The sequence below is a fragment of the Hemitrygon akajei genome, chromosome 30 (genome assembly GCF_048418815.1).
Source record: "Hemitrygon akajei chromosome 30, sHemAka1.3, whole genome shotgun sequence".
NCBI lineage: Eukaryota > Metazoa > Chordata > Chondrichthyes > Myliobatiformes > Dasyatidae > Hemitrygon > Hemitrygon akajei.
In genome coordinates this window covers 15,047,574-15,063,964 of record NC_133153.1, presented here as the reverse complement: position 1 = coordinate 15,063,964, position 16,391 = coordinate 15,047,574, and the positions used below count along the sequence as shown (strand labels likewise).

The following is a 16,391-nucleotide window of genomic DNA, read 5'->3' as shown; positions in this document are numbered from 1 at the left end:
TCATTTGCATTAATAACCAACACATCTAGGGACGTGTTGGGAGCAGCCTACAAGTGTTGTTGCATATTCCAATGCTAAATATTAAAATAGCATGCCCACTATGCGTAGCAGAAAAACTAAGAACACAAAGCACAGTTTACCAAGCGACAAAGCAACAACGGCAAAACAAGCCTCATTCAGGACAGGCCATCTTCCTCAGCCTCCAACAGACTCAGGGAATTGCAGGCACTGGGCCTTTGACTTCCCCAAAGGATTCACACAGGGTTCTAACTACTGTTCTTTGATCTGGACTGCCAATCAGTCTTCAGGTCCTGATCTTCAGTATCCACCCAGGACTCATCAATGACAACAAATAATGACAAATGAGGACCTCGAGCTCCGGACTCTGGGACCCCGAACATCAGGCTTCAAACTCAAGTCTCACAATTTGCATACAGGGGCCAGGGAGGGGGGTGTGGCCGTCACCTAATCCTTAACTCCCCCCCTGTTCTCAAGCCTTCCCTATGAACCTAAACAACTCTGAGCCATCACCTCAACAGAGACTGCAGACAGACGCATTCTTGGTGTCACTGCCTGGTGTATTTCTCCATCATATTGTTATCCCCGAAGAAAATTTCTCTGCATCAACCTGTAAGAGACCATATTAACTTTTACTGATCTTCTGCTGTTTAGATATTTACAGAAGTTCCATTTTTGTGTCTTGTTAGCCGCCTCTTGTACTCTACCTTCCTTTTCCTTACCAACGTCTCAATTGTGCTTTGCTGAAATTTCCCTTCCTCTTAGATTTAATGGCAACATTATAAGCTTCTCCTCTGACCCAATACTATGTTTCACATCTCTTGAACCACTATTCCTGCTGGAAATTTGCCTTATATATAAATTATTCATTAATTCTTAAAGGCTGCTCACTGTTTGTTTACTTTTCTAAAGCCATTCACAATATGTCAAAGGCAACTCACAACTCATACCTTCACAGTTTTATTCAGATATAAGACACTGGTTTCAGATTCAATCAAATAACTTTTAAAGTGAACATGAAGTTCTATCATGTTATAATCACTCTTCACTACTTAACAGATCATCAATTTACCCTCTTGTTACACCTAATAACAATCCTTCATTGGTTTGTCAACATTCTGACCCAGAAAACCATTTTTTTTTTGGACTCCAGTATTTCATCTTCCACACTGCCATTGCTAATCCAGTTTGTCCTGTCTATATACAAGATGGAGCCTTCCACAATGTTATTCTTGTTACATTCACCTTTAATCTCCCAATTTATACCAGACTTCACCTACTGTTTATTCAGCCCACAGGAGCAGGTAGTGTGGACAAACGGATTTTCCAGCTTCCCAAAGCTCAGGGAATAAAAGAGTACATTTATTACCGTACAGAAACCTTGGCAACTTCCTGTCAGGCATGCCTGCCTGCAGCTCTGGAAGATATTTGTGGCGCCTTGACAGGGAACATGCATTCTGTGGACAGGACTTTACCAGTCTAACAGAAATCTTCCAAGAGCTCATTCCATTGCATCAACAGTGTGTGGTGTGCCCTTTAAGCTGATAACTATGAGAACTTGCAACACGTTGCAATGTGTTTTAAGTGCAAGCAGCTTTTTCCCACTGAGGTTGAGTGAGACTAGAACTAGAGGTCATAGAGTTTAGGGATGAAAAGTGAAATATTTAAGGAGGAACTGAGGGGTATCTACTTCAGTCGGAGGGCGGTGAGAGTGCGGAACAAGCTGCCAGTGGAAGCGGTAGATGTGGGTTCAGGTACGCTGTGGAGAGCGTTCTGACAGGCTGTATCACCATCTGGTACGTGGTGGGGGTGGGGGGGGGGGGGGTTGGCAGGCCACTGCACGGGATTGAAACAAGTTACAGAAAGTTGTACTAGCCTCCGTAGTCTCCAAAGAGCGGTGCCTCAAAAAGGCGGCATCCATTATCAAAGATCCCATCACCCAGCACGTGCCCTCTTCTCATTGTTATCATCAGGATGGAGGTACAGAAGCCTGAAGGCACACACTCGGTGATTCAGGAACAGCATCTTCCACTCTACCATCCAATTTCTAAGTGGACATTGAACCCATGAACCTAGCTCACTTTTTAAAATTATATCTGTTTATGCACTATTTCTAGTTTAACCATTTAATATGCATTTATACTTAATGTAATCATTTATTTTTCTGTATTTATCATGTATTGCATTGTACTGCTGCCGCTAAATTAACAGATTTTATGACATATGCCAGTGATATTAAACCTGATTCTGATTCAGTTGCAACATATGAAGACAATTTTGAATGTACATAAGTGGGAGGGGTGTGGAGGGCAAAAGTCTAGGTGCAGATCGATGGGACTAGGCATAACAACAGTTCAACATGGGCTAGATGGGCTGAAGGACCTATTTCTGTGCTGTTGTGTTTTATGACTCTAACACTGCCCTGAAGCCAACAAGGCCACCTTTAGCAGAGTTCTACCCTGGCAAACCCAGAGTTTTATGAACCATGTAATTAGAGCTCCTGATCTTTATGTTACTGTCATAAACAGTATTAAGGTGATTCACAGCACTCCATTAACACCATTAAAAAGATAGTAATTCAGCTTGCTGGACTCACCCTTAAGGAACTAGCTACTACTCCATCCAAGCTAAACTAGGGCAGCAATGAGGTAGGTATTTATTGAATGAAGGCCCACCGTTTTCAGCAAAATAAAATACTTAGGCTATCAGAAGGAAAAATATGTGTTGATCATCAGAGCTGTCAAATTCCTTCAGAAGTTTTATTTTATTTTGCCAAGATATGTAATGTTCACTTTGGAGGCAACTGTGAATTTGCTGTAGTTGTCAAGAAACATGGTAGAAATTATAATGGTTACCTGCTCTGTATATATGAAATTTTAATTGTGGTGTTCTAATTACTGCCGAACAGCCTCCCTGATATTCAAAATATAGAAGCTTATTCCTTTGTAACTTGATTATTCTTAGACATATTAATAAAAAAAAACTGATTTTTATTTGTTGCATTGATTTCCTCATTTTCACTCTGTTTCAGATTCTGTACATTATGTTACATTGAATTAATTACTTCCACTCGTGCTCAAATTTTTATACCTCACACTTCAAGCCGATTTGCTAAGGAAATATGCCTCTGGTCATTTTAATCACACCGATCCCAGTTCGCCTGTGGTGGACTTTTCCAACTTTCTTGGTAAGTGGGAGAGAATTATCCTAGATTGCGACTAGTGTGATTTTAAACACTTCACAAGAAACAGTGGGGGAAAAAAAGCATTCTACAAGAGAATTAACGAAACAACAGTATTTGTGTGGTTCAGAAGAACATGGGTATCATTGTATATGAAACAAAATTAGCATACAGGTTCAGCAACAGATTAAGACCATAAGAGCAGAATTAGGCTATTTGGATCATCAAGTCTGCTCTGCCATTCAAACATGGCTGTTTTATGTCCCCACTCAACCCCATTCTCCTGTCTTCTCCCTGTAAACCATGATGCTTGTATGAATCAAGAACCTATCAAACTCCGTTTTAAGTATACCCCATGACTTTGTCACCACAGCTGCACACGGAAATGGATTTCACAGATTCACCAACTCTGTTTAAAGAAATTTCTCTTCATCTTTTACACACATCTATCTTCACCCTATCCTCCCACCAGCATAACAGGAATAGGGTCCCCTTGTGCTTATCTACCAATGAACCTCTGTATCCAGAACATCATTCTCAGTAACTAGTACCATCTACAATGGGATCCTACCACAAAGAATATCCTTCTTCCCCCAGCCCCACTCTCCACTTCCTGTAGGATTGCTCTCTACGTGACTACCTCATTCACTCATCCCCGGCGTTTACCCCAGTAAGTGTGACAAATGCTTCACCTGCCCTAACATCTCTCCATCATCACCATTCAGGGCCCCAGATATCCTTCCAGGTGAGGGGATACTTCACCTGCAAGTCTATTGTATCTAGTACTCCTGGTGCAGCCTGTTCTACATCGATCTGGATTGGGGGTCTTGAGCACTTTTGACACATCAGCTGCACAAGGCAGGATTTCCTGGTGACCTCCAATTTCAATTCGTCTCCCCATTCCCTTATGTCGGTCCACGGCCCCATCTACTGCTGCAATAAGCTACACTCAGGTTGGAAGAGCAACAACCCATATTGATTGTGTAGTCTCCAACCTGATGGCATAAACATTGATTTCTCTAACTTATGGTAATTTGTCCCACTCCTCTTTCTATCCTTTTCCATGTCACACTCAGGTTCTCTTCTCACCCCTTCTCTTCTCCTCACCTGCCCATCACCTCCCTATGGTGCCCCTCCTCCTTCCTTTTTTTTCCCATAGTCTACTGTCCTCCCCTATCAGATTCCTTCATTTTCAGTCTTTTACCCTTCACCTAACACCTCCCAGCTTCTAGCTTGTACTCATTCCCCTGCCCCTTCCTTTCCAGTCCCCATGAAGGATCTCAGCTCAAAACATTGACTGCTTATTCTCCTCCATGCATGCTGCCTGAATAGCTGAGTACCTCCAGAATTTTGTGTATGCTCATGATTATAGCAACTGCAGAATCTCTTGTGTTTGTGATCTTCCTCATCTCTGTTCTAAAGGGACAGCTTTCTATTCTGTGGCTGTACCCTCTGGTCCTAGACACTCCCTTTATTGGAAAGATCCTCTCAAAGTTCACTTTATCTAGGCTTTTTCAATATTCAGTAGGTTTCAATGGAATTTCCTACCCCCACATTATTCTAAACTCCAGCGAGTACAGGCCTGGTGTCATCAAACACTACTCATACATTAACCCACTCATTCCTAGGATCATTCTCATAAACCTCCGCTCTCCAAAACCAGCACATCCTTTCTTAAATAAGGGGCCCAAAACTGCTCACAATAGTCCAAATGTGCTCTGACCAATGATTTATAAAGCATTACATCATTGTTTTAGATTCTAGATCCCTGGAAATAAATGCTAACGTTTCATTTGCATGACTCAACCTGCAAGATACCCTTATGGAGTCCTGCACTAGGACTCCCAAGTCCCTTTGCATTTCTGATTTCTTCATTTTCTAAGCCTTTATTCCTTCTACCTAAATGCATGATTGTACACTTCCCTATGCCACATCTTATCTGTGTAAACTCTTCTGCAGTCTCCCTGCTTCCTCAACACCGTCTGCCCCTCCACCTGTCTCTCTATCGTCTGCAATCTTGGCCACAAAGTCATCAATTCTGTTATCCAGATCATTAATATATAACATGAAAAGTAGCAAGCAAGCACAACATCAGCCCCTGCAGAACACCACGAGTCACTGGCAACCAATCAGTAAATACCCCCTTTATTGTCATTTTTTACCTCGGGCCATTATGTATTCTGGAGTTATGTAACATAGAAGGTATTAAATTCAAGCAAGAACCAGTCTTAAGTCTTTATAGTAAATTGAAGTTTAAAACACAGACCAAGACTGCGTATGGATAAAACAACGGAACACAAACAACATGCTGGCAACACGAGTGAATCTGCAGATGCTGGAAATAAATAAAAAACACAAAATGCTGGCAGAACTCAGCAGGCCAGACAGCATCTATGGGAGGAGGTAGTGATGACGTTTTGGGCCGAAACCCTTCATCAGGAGTGAAGTAACATGGGATGGTCGAGGGAGGATAAGAAGTGGGGGGAGGGATGAAGTAGAGAGCTGGGAAGTGATAGGCTGGAGGGAAATGGGCTAGGGGGAAGGTGGAGAATTATGGGAAATAAAAGAGAAAGAAAGGTAGGGCTGGGGGGAGAGATTATAGTGGGGGGGGGGGGAGAGAGAAAGAGAACCAGACTAAAATAATAGATAGGGATGGGGGTAAGGGTGGGGGGCAGGGGTATCAACGGAGGTCAGTGAGTTGGATGTTCATGCCGGCAGGTAGGAGGCTACCCAGGCGGAGATAAGGTATTGCTCCATCGACCTGCGTGTGGCCTCATCTTGACGGTAGAGGAGGCCATGGACAGACATATCGGAGTGGGAGTGGTCTGTGGAATTGAAGTGTGTGGCCACAGGGAGATCCCGCCACTGCTGGAGGACTGAGCGCCGGTGTTCGGCGAAACGGTCTCCCAGTCTGCGGTGGGTCTCCCCAATATATAAATGGCCACATCGGGAGCACCGGATACAGTATATCACCCCAGATGACTCGCAGGTGAAGTGGTGCCTCACCTGAAAGGACTGTCTGGGGCCTGGGATGGTGGTGAGGGAAGAAGTGTTGGGGCAGGTGTAGCACTTCTTCCATTTGCAGAGATGAGTGCCCGGAGGGAGGTCCGTCAGGAGGGATGGGGGGGATGAATGGACAAGGGAGTCGTGTAGGGAGCGATCCCTGCGGAAAGCCGAGAGTGGGGGGGGGGAGAGGGGAAGATGTGGTTGGTGGTGGGATCACGTAGGAGGTGGCAGAAGTTACAGAGGATTATGCGTTGGATCTGTAGACTGGTAGGGTGATAGGTGAGGACCAGGGGGACTCTATCCCTGGTGGGCTGGCTGGGGGATGGGGTGAGGGCAGAGGTGTGTGAAATACGGGAGACGCGATGGAGGGCAGAGTTGATAGTGGATGAAGGGAAGCCCCTTTCTTTAAAAAAGGAAGACAATAACCTGGATGAACTCAGTAGGCCAGGTGGCATCGATAGAAAAGAGTAAACAATGGACGTTTTGGGCTGAGACCCTTCATCTCGTGTTAAAACAACGGGGTTGCCTTAATTGCCCTGCATCAATCTAGGGATGGGTAATGGTTTGAAGTAACTTGCACCATAGTGACTTGAGTTAAAGTAAGCTTGCAGAACAGACTGATATTATCATGTCAATAAGTTTGTCCCAGCCAAGATCTTTGAACATTCAGAGGTGTCTCCCACAGTAGCTATGCAATTCAAATGAAGCATCATCATCCCAAAGTATTGAAGTAAATAATGGTATTGAAACCGCATTGAATCACCTATTGATCTTAAGGATATAAAAATGTGAATTTAAAGAGCAAACACGAGGAAATCTGCAGATGCTGGAAATTCAAGCAACACACACAAAATGCTGGTGGAACACAGCAGGCCAGGCAGCATCTATAGGAAGAAGCACTGTCGACGTTTCGGGCCGAGACCCTTCGTCAGGACTGACAAAGCTGAGGCCCTTGTGAAAAATGTGAAGTACTTTTGAGTTTGTGAGACTCTACTGAGAGTGTCTCCAGAAGAATGCTTGCTTGTTCTGATGGAACTATATCACCAGCTTCAGTGTCTGTCCAGTGTCTTCAATCACAGTCACACTAGGTACCTATTAAACTTTCTCTTAAAAAGTTGAAATTGAAACTGCATTCACAACTTCCACTGGCAGCTCATTCCACACTCTCATCACTCTGAGTGTTCCCTTTAGACATTTCACCTTTCACCCTTAACCCATGACCTCTAGTTTTAGTCTTACCCAGACTCAGTAGAAGAAGCCTGTGTATGTTGTTTTGCATTTACCCTATCTATACCTGGCATAATTATACATACTTCTATCAAATCTCCTCTCATTCTTCTGCACTTTGGAGAATTAAATCCCAGTTTATTCAGTCTTTTCCTATAACTCCGGTCCTCAAGTCCTGCACTCTTGCAAACTTATTGACATCTTTCCCGCATGTCAATAACCAAAACTGCGTACAATACTCCACATTAGGTCCCACCAACACCTTAGACAACTCTAGCATTATATCTCAATTCCTATACACAATACTTCGAGGAGGGGTGGGGGGCAGGGAGAAGGGAACCATTATGATAGAGCTGAGGATGACCTAGCAGGTTTACAAGTAGATGATGGGTGTAATGTGAATGTAAGGAAAGACAAGCCAATGCTTGGGGACAACTGCAGACAGAGCACAGAGTTACCACAGAGGCAAAATTCGTAAGAGCAAAGAATGCAGTTCTGAAGGTGCATAATTTAAATGCATGTAGCTTTCGAAATAAGGTGGATGAACTCATGGCGTAATTAGAGATTCGTCAGCATGACATTGTGAGCATCACTAAGTCGTGGCTGAAAGAAAGTCATAGTTGGGAGTTTAACATCAAAGGATATACTTTGTATAGAAAGGACAGGCAGGAAGGCATAGGCAATGGTGTGGCTCTATTGGTAAGAAATGGAATTACATCTTTAGAAAGAGGTGACATAGGGTCAGAGGACGTTGAATCTTTGTGGGTGGAGTTAAAAAACTGAAAGGATAAAAATACAATTATGGGAATCATCTATAGGCCTCCAAATAGTAGCCAATATGTGGGGTTGAGATTGCAAAGGGACCTGGAAAGGGCATGTAATAAAGGTAATGTCACATTTGCAATGGAGGACTTCAATACGCAAGGGGATGGGAGAAAATCAGGTTGGTGTCGGATCGCAAGAGAGAGAATTTGTTGAATGCCTCAGAGATGGTTTTTTAGAGCAGCTTGTGCTTGAGCCCATAAGGGGAAAGGCTGTCTTATATTGGGTATTGTGTAGAAACCCAGATTTCATTAGTCAACTTAACGTCAAGGAACCCTTAGGAGGCAATGATCATAATATGAATGAATTCATACTGCAGTTTGAGAGGGAGAAGCATAAGTCACATGTATCAGTATCGCAATGGAGTAAAGGGAATTACAGAGGCCTGAGAGGGGAGCTTGCCCAAGTGGATTGGAGGGGGATACTGGTGGGGATGACGGCAGAACAGAGGTGGCGGAAGTTTCTGGAAATACTTGACAATGTGCAGGTTAGATATGTTCCACAGATGAAGTTGTTCTCAAATGGCAGGGCCAGGCAACACTGGCTGACAAGGGAAGTTAAGGACTGTATAAAAGCCAAGTAAAGGGCAGACAAGGTAGAAAAGGTGAGTGGGAAGTTGGATGATTGGGAAATTTTTTAAATCCAACAAAAGGCAGCTAAAAAAGCTATGAGGGAAAGATGAAATATGAGGGCAAATTAGCCGATAATATAAAGCAGGATACTAGAATTTTTTTCAGTTATATAAAGAACAAAAGGGAGGTGAGAGTTAATATTAGATCACGGGAAAATGATGTTGGGGAGATAGTAATGGGGGACAAAGAAATGGCTGAAGAACTTAATAAGTACTTTGCTTCAGTCTTTACTGTGGAAGACAATAGCTGTATGCCAGAGGTCCATGCGTGTCAGGGAGCAAGAATGAGTACCATTGCTATTACAAAGGAAAAAATGCTAGGCAAACTCAAAGATCTTAAGGTGAATATATCACCTGGACCAGATGGACTACATCCCAGAATCTTGAAAGAATTTACTGAAGAGATCATGAATGCATTGATCATGATCTTTCAAGAATCACTTGATTCTGGCATGGTCATGGAGGACTGGAAAATTGGAAATGTCATTCCACTCTTTAATAAGGAAGAAAGCCAAACTAGAGGAAGTTATAGGCCAGTTAGCCTAACCTCAGTGGTTGGGAAAGTGTTGGAGTCCATTATTAAGAATGAGGTTTCGGGTTACTTGGAGACTAATGATAAAATAAGTCAAAGTCAGCATGGTTTCTGTAAAGGGAAATCTTGCTTGAGAAATCTGTTAGAATCCTTCGAGGAAATAGTAAGCAAGATGGACAAAGGGGAGGCAATGGATGTCATTTACTTAGCTTTTCAGAAGGCATTTGATAAGGTGCTTAACAAGATAAAACCCTATGGTGTTACAGGAAATATACTGGTATGGATAGAGGAATGGCTGACAGGCAGGAGGCATTGAGTGGGAATTAAGAGGGCCTTTTCTAGTTGGCAGTCAGTGACTAGTGGTGTTCCTCAGGGAACAGTATTGGACTGCTACTTTTCACATTGTTTGTCATTTATTTGGATAGTGGAATTGATAGCTTTGTGGTAAAGTTTACAAAGAAACATGGAAACATAGAAAATAGGTGCAGGAGTAGGCCATTCGGCCCTTCAAGCCTGCACCACCATTCAGTATGATCATGGCTGATCATCCAACTCAGAACCATGTACCTGCTTTCTCTCCATACCCCGATCCCTTCAGCCACAAGGGCCATATCTAACTTCCTCTTAAATATAGCCAATGAACCGGCCTCAACAGTTTCCTGTGGCAGAGAATTCCACAGATTCACCACTCTCTGTGAAGAAGTTTTTTCTCATCCCGTTCCTAAAAGGCTTCCCCTTTATCCTTAAACTGTGACCCCTCATTCTGGACTTCCCCAACATCGGAAACAAACTTCCTGCATCTAGCCTGTCCAATCCCTTTAGAATTTTATATGTTTCAATAAGATCCCCCCTCAATCTTCTAAATTCCAGTGAGTATAAGCCTAGTCGATCCAGTCTTTCTTCATATGGAAGTCCTGCCATCCCAGGAATCAATCTGGTGAACCTTCTCTGTACTCCTTCTATGGCAAGAATGTCTTTCCTCAGATTAGGGGACCAAAACTGCACACAATATTCTAGGTGCGGTCTCACCAAGGCCTTGTACAACTGCAGTAGAACCTCCCTGCTCCTGTACTCAAATCCTTTTGCTATGAATGCCAACATACCATTTGCCTTTTTCACCGCCTGCTGTACCTGCATGCCCACCTTCAATGACTGGTGTACAATGACACCCAAGTCTCGTTGCATTTCCCCTTTTCCTAATCGGCCACCATTCAAATAATAATCTGTTTTCCTGTTTCTGCAACCAAAGTGGATAACCTCACATTTATCCATATTAAATTGCATCTGCCATGAATTTGCCCACTCACCTAACCTATCCAAGTCATCCTGCATCCTCTTCACAGCTAACACCGCCGCCCAGCTTAGTGTCATCCGCAAACTTGGAGATGCTGCATTTAATTCCCTCGGCTAAATCATTAATATACATTGTAAACAACTGGGCTCCCAGCACTGAGCCTTGCGGTACCCCACTGGTCACTGCCTGCCATTCTGAAAAGGTCCCGTTTACTCCCACTCTTTGCTTCCTGTCTGCCAACCAATTCTCTATCCACATCAATACCATACCCCCAATACCGTGTGCTTTAAGTTTGCACACTAATTTCCTGTGTGGGACCTTGTCAAAAGCCTTTTGAAAATCTAAATATACCACATTCACTGGCTGTCCCCATCCACTCTACTAGTTACATCTTCAAAAAAATTCTATAAGATTCGTCAGACATGATTTTCCTTTCACAAATCCATGCTGACTTTGTCCGATGATTTCACCTCTTTCCAAATGTGCTGTTATCACATCTTTGATAACCGACTCTAGCATTTTCCCCACCACCAAAGTCAGACTAACCGGTCTATAATTCCCCAGTTTCTCTCTCCCTTCTTTTTTAAAAAGTGGGGTTACATTAGCCACCCTCCAATCCTCAGGAACTAATCCAGAATCTAAGGAGTTTTGAAAAATTATCACTGATGCATCCACTATTTCTTGGGCTACTTCCTTAAGCACTCTGGGATGCAGACCATCTGGCCCTGGGGATTTATCTGCCTTTAATCCCTTCAATTTACCTAACACCACTTCCCTACTAACATGTATTTCCCTCAGTTCCTCCATCTCACTAGACCCTCGGTCCCTTACTATTTCCGGAAGATTATTTATGTCCTCCTTAGTGAAGACAGAACCAAAGTAGTTATTCAATTGGTCTGCCATGTCTTTGTTCCCCATGATCAATTCACCTGTTTCTGACTGTAAATGACCTACATTTGTCTTGACCAATCTTTTTCTTTTCACGTATCCATAAAAGCTTTTACAGTCAGTTTTTATGTTCCCTGCCAGCTTTCTCTCAATCTTTTTTCCCTTTCCTAATTAAGCCCTTTGTCCTCCTCTGCTGGTCTCTGAATTTCTCTCAGTCCTCAGGTGTGCCACTTTTTTTTTGCTAATTTATATGTTTCTTCTTTGGACTTGATACTATCCCTAATTTCCCTTGTCAGCCACGGGTGCACTACCTTCCCTGGTTTATTCTTTTGCCAAATTGGGATGAACAATTGTTGTAGTTCATCCATGCGATCTTTAAATGCTTGCCATTGCATATCCACCGTCAACCCTTTAAGTATCATTTGCCAGTCTATCTTAGCTAATTCATGTCTCATACCTTCAAAGTTACCCTTCTTTAAGTTCAGAACCTTTGTTTCTGAATTAACTATGTCACTCACCATCTTAATGAAGAATTCCACCATATTATGGTCACTCTTACCCAAGGGGCCTCGCACGACAAGATTGCTAACTAACCCTTCCTCATTGCTCAATACCCAATCTAGAATGGCCTGCTCTCTAGTTGGTTCCTCGACATGTTGGTTCAGAAAACCATCCCGCATACATTCCAAGAAATCCTCTTCCTCAGCACCCTTACCAATTTGGTTCACCCAATCTGTATATAGATTGAAGTCACTCATTATAACTACTGTTCCTTTATTGCACGCATTTCTAATTTCCTGTTTAATGCCATCCCCAACCTCACTACTACTGTTAGGTGGCCTGTACACAACTCCCACCAGCGTTTTCTGCCCCTTAGTGTTATGCAGCTCTACCCATATCGATTCCACATCCTCCAGGCTAATGTCCTTCCTTTCTATTGCGTTAATCTCCTCTCTAACCAGCAATGCTACCCCACCTCCTTTTCTTTCCTGTCTATCCCTCCTGAATATTGAATATCCCTGGATGTTGAGCTCCCATTCTTGGTCACCCTGGAGCTATGTCTCTGTGATCCCAACTATATCATATTCATTAATAACTATCTGCACATTCAATTCATCCACCTTGTTATGAATGCTCCTCGCATTGACACACAAAGCCTTCAGGCTTGTTTTTACAACACTCTTAGCCCTTATACAATTATGTTGAAAAGTGGCTCTTTTTGCTTTTTGCCCTGGATTTGCCTGCCTGCCACTTTTACTTTTCACCTTACTACTTTTTGCTTCTACCCTCATTTTACACCCCTCTGTCTCTCTGCACTTGTTCCCATCCCCCTGCCACATTAGTTTAAAGCCTCCTGAACAGCAGTAGCAAACGCTCCCCCTAGGACATTGGTTCCAGTCCAGCCCAGGTGCAGTCCGTCCTGTTTATACTGGTCCCACCTCCCCCAAAACTGGTTCCAATGCCCCAGAAATTTGAATCCCTCCCCCTTGCACCATTTTTCAAGCCACGTATTCATCTGAAATATCCTCCTATTTCTACTCTGACTAGCACGTGGCACTGGTAGTAATCCAGAGATTATTTCCTTTGTGGTCCTACTTTTTAGTTTATCTCCTAACTCCCCAAATTCACCTTGTAGGACCTCATCCCGTTTTTTAACCTGTATCATTGGTACCTATGTGCACCACAACCACTGGCTGTTCACCTTCCCATTCCAGAATGTCCTGCAGCCGCTCAGAGACATCCTTGACCCTTGCACCAGGGAGGCAACATACCATCCTGGAGTCTCATTTGCGGCCACAGAAATGCCTATCTATTCCCCTTAGAATCGAATCCCCTATCACTATAGCTCTCCCACTCCTTTTCCTTCTCTCCTGTACCGCAAAGCCACCCATGGTGCAATGAACTCGGCTGCTACTGCCTTCCCCTGATGAGACATCTCCCCCAACAGTCTCCAAAACAGTATATCTGTTTAGGAGGGAGATGACCCCAGAGGACTCCTGCACTACCTACCTACTGCTATGCTGTTTAGTGTCTAGTGTAGCCTGTGTAGCCTTTACCTGCGGTATGGCCAACTCACTGAACGTGCTATTCATTACTTTCTCAGCATCGTGGATGCTCCAGTATGAATCCAATCGCAGCTCCAGACGCTCAATGCGGTCTGCAAGAAGCGGGACACACTTCCTGCACACATAGTCGTCAGGGACACTGGAAGTATCCCTGATTTCCCACATGCTGCAGGATGAACAAACCACGGGGCCGATCTCAGCTGCCATGACCTACACAATATTTGCCTCAACTTTTGAAACTTTCTCCTTTGAAAGGAACTTACCCGGCCTTACCTCACTTGGAGTGAAGCTCGTCCTCAGCCTCTTCTTGTCGAAGCCTCGAGTCAAATCCTCAAATCTCCACTCCTTCACTGGCCCACTCACTCACTGGCTGTTTGCGGATGATACAAAAATAGGTGGAAGGGTAGGTAGTGCTGAGGAAGCAATGCGATTGCATCAGGACTTAGACAAGTTGGAAGAATGGGCAAAAAAGTGGCAGATGGAATACAGTGTTGGGAAATGTATGTTAATGCATTTTGGTAAAAGGAACAATAGTGCAGAATATTATCTAAATGGGGAGAAAATTCAAACATCAGAGGTGCAGAAGGACTTTGGAGTCCTTGTGTAAGACTCCCAGAAGGTTAATTCACAGGTTGAATCTGTGGTAAAGAAGGCAAATGCATTGTTGGCATTCATTTCAAAGGAAATAAAATATGAAAACAATGAGATAATACTGAACCTTTATACAACACTAGTCGGGCTGCACTTGGAGTATTGGGCCAACAGTTTTGGCCCCCTTATCTCAGAAAGTATATATCGTCATTGCAGAGAGTCCAGAGAAGGTTCACAAGAATGATTCCAGGAATGAAAGGGTTACCATCTAATGAGCAACTGGCAGCTTTGGGTCTGCACTCACTGGAATTTAAAAGAATGTGTGGGGATTTCATTGAAAACTATCGAGTGTTAAAAGGACTAGATAAGGTGGATGTGGAGAGGATGTTTCCTCTGGTGAGGGTATCCAGAACTAGAGGGCACAGCCTCCAAATTGTGGGGCGTTTTTTTAGAAAAGAAGGAAATTTTTTTTTAAGCCAAAGAGTGGTGAACTTGTGGAATGCTCTGCCACAATCTACAGTGGAGGCCAAAGTCGTAGGTACATTTAAAGCAGAAGTTGATAAGATTCCTGATTGGTCGGGCTATTAAGGGATATGGTGAGAAGGTATGTGCATGAGGTTGAATGGAATCTGAGATCAGCCATGATGAAATGGCAGAGTGGACTAGATGGGCAGAATGGTCTAATTCTGCTCCTATGTCTTATGGTCTTACTTTAATTTTTGAAAGCCAATGTACCAAAAGCTTTGTAGATAGGGCCAGAAGTGATGCCACTTTCAATGATTTATGGATCTATATACCAGATCCCGCTGTTCTACTGTAGTCCTCATTACTCTACCACTCAACATGTTAAGTTCTACCCTGGTTTGTCCTTCCAAGTGCAGCACCTCACACTTGTCTGCATTAAATTCCATCTGCCATTTTTCAACCCATTTTCCCAGCTTGTCTAGATCGCACTGCAAGCTTTGATGGTCTTCCTCACTTTCCATTACATCCCCAGTCTTGGTGTCCTCTGCAGATTTGCTGATCCGGGTCACCATATTATCATCCAAATTGTTGATACGGATCACAAAGGACAACAGACCCGGCACCAGTCCCCGCAGAACACCACTTGTCACAGGCCTCCAGCATGAGAAATATCATCTCCTACCACTCTTTGGTTTCTATTGTGAAGCCAATACGTAATCCAATTTGCTATCTCATTTTGAATACCACAAACAAATGCAAAAAATTCAGTTAAGATCTCCCCCATCTTTTTCAGCTCCATGCATAGTTGACCACACTGATCTACAAAGAACCAATTTTTGTTGTTTAGCAGTCTCATATGTGGCACCATGGCAAGGCTTTCGGAAAATCCAATTAAATAACATTCCCTGAATTTATTGGTTATTAGTCACTATTGCGAGGAGGACAGCATGCAGAAAAAATGGTACTTTTGTCTTGACAATTGTTCAGCACCTTGATAAGACCACACCTGGTGTCTGGTATACATATTTGATCAGTTGAGAAAAGGTTCATTGGGATGAACAGGAAATCTGAGGAATGATTAAGCAGGCTGGGCCTATACTCATCAGAAATTAGAAGACAGGTGATTTTATTAGAACACTATTTAGCTGACAAGTGATATATGAGACTATGTTCCTCCTCATGGGAAATCTAGTAGGGGACAACTACAGAATAAGGGATCGGCCCTTTCCCTCAGGTGATTGTAAATCTTTGTTGTTCTCTACTCCATAGAGCTGTAGAGATGGAACCACTGAATAATTTAAGACTGACGTGAGTCACTTTTGAGCAAAAGAGCCAAGGTTATGGGTCAACAAGTGACAGAGCACAGCTGAGGTCATGAATAGATCAGCTATGATGTTAATGAATGGCAATACATAGGTGCTTTGGTGCTTTAAGGCCTAATCGTTTTCCTATTTCTTATGTGTATGACCTTCAGACAATGAAAACATTCTACAATATTTTTGTTAATTACACCAAGTTTCCTTAGCAAGCCAACACGTTTAACAACCCAAAATTTCAATCTCATCAGTCCAAATACTCAGATTTGCCAGATGAGTATAACTGTAGAACCTCTTCGGTTTCATTGACATGATACAACCTCGTCCACAACTAGAGTACTGCAAGTAGATTTA

The 16,391-nt window shown here is 43.2% G+C and overlaps 1 protein-coding gene across 2 annotated transcripts in view; it reads right to left on the bottom strand.

Moving 5' to 3' along the window:
* The window catches only part of bnc1 (basonuclin zinc finger protein 1), a 291,531-nt gene that overhangs the window by 213,207 nt on the left and 61,933 nt on the right, over positions 1-16,391 (bottom strand). The gene's annotated exons all lie outside the window — the stretch shown is intronic.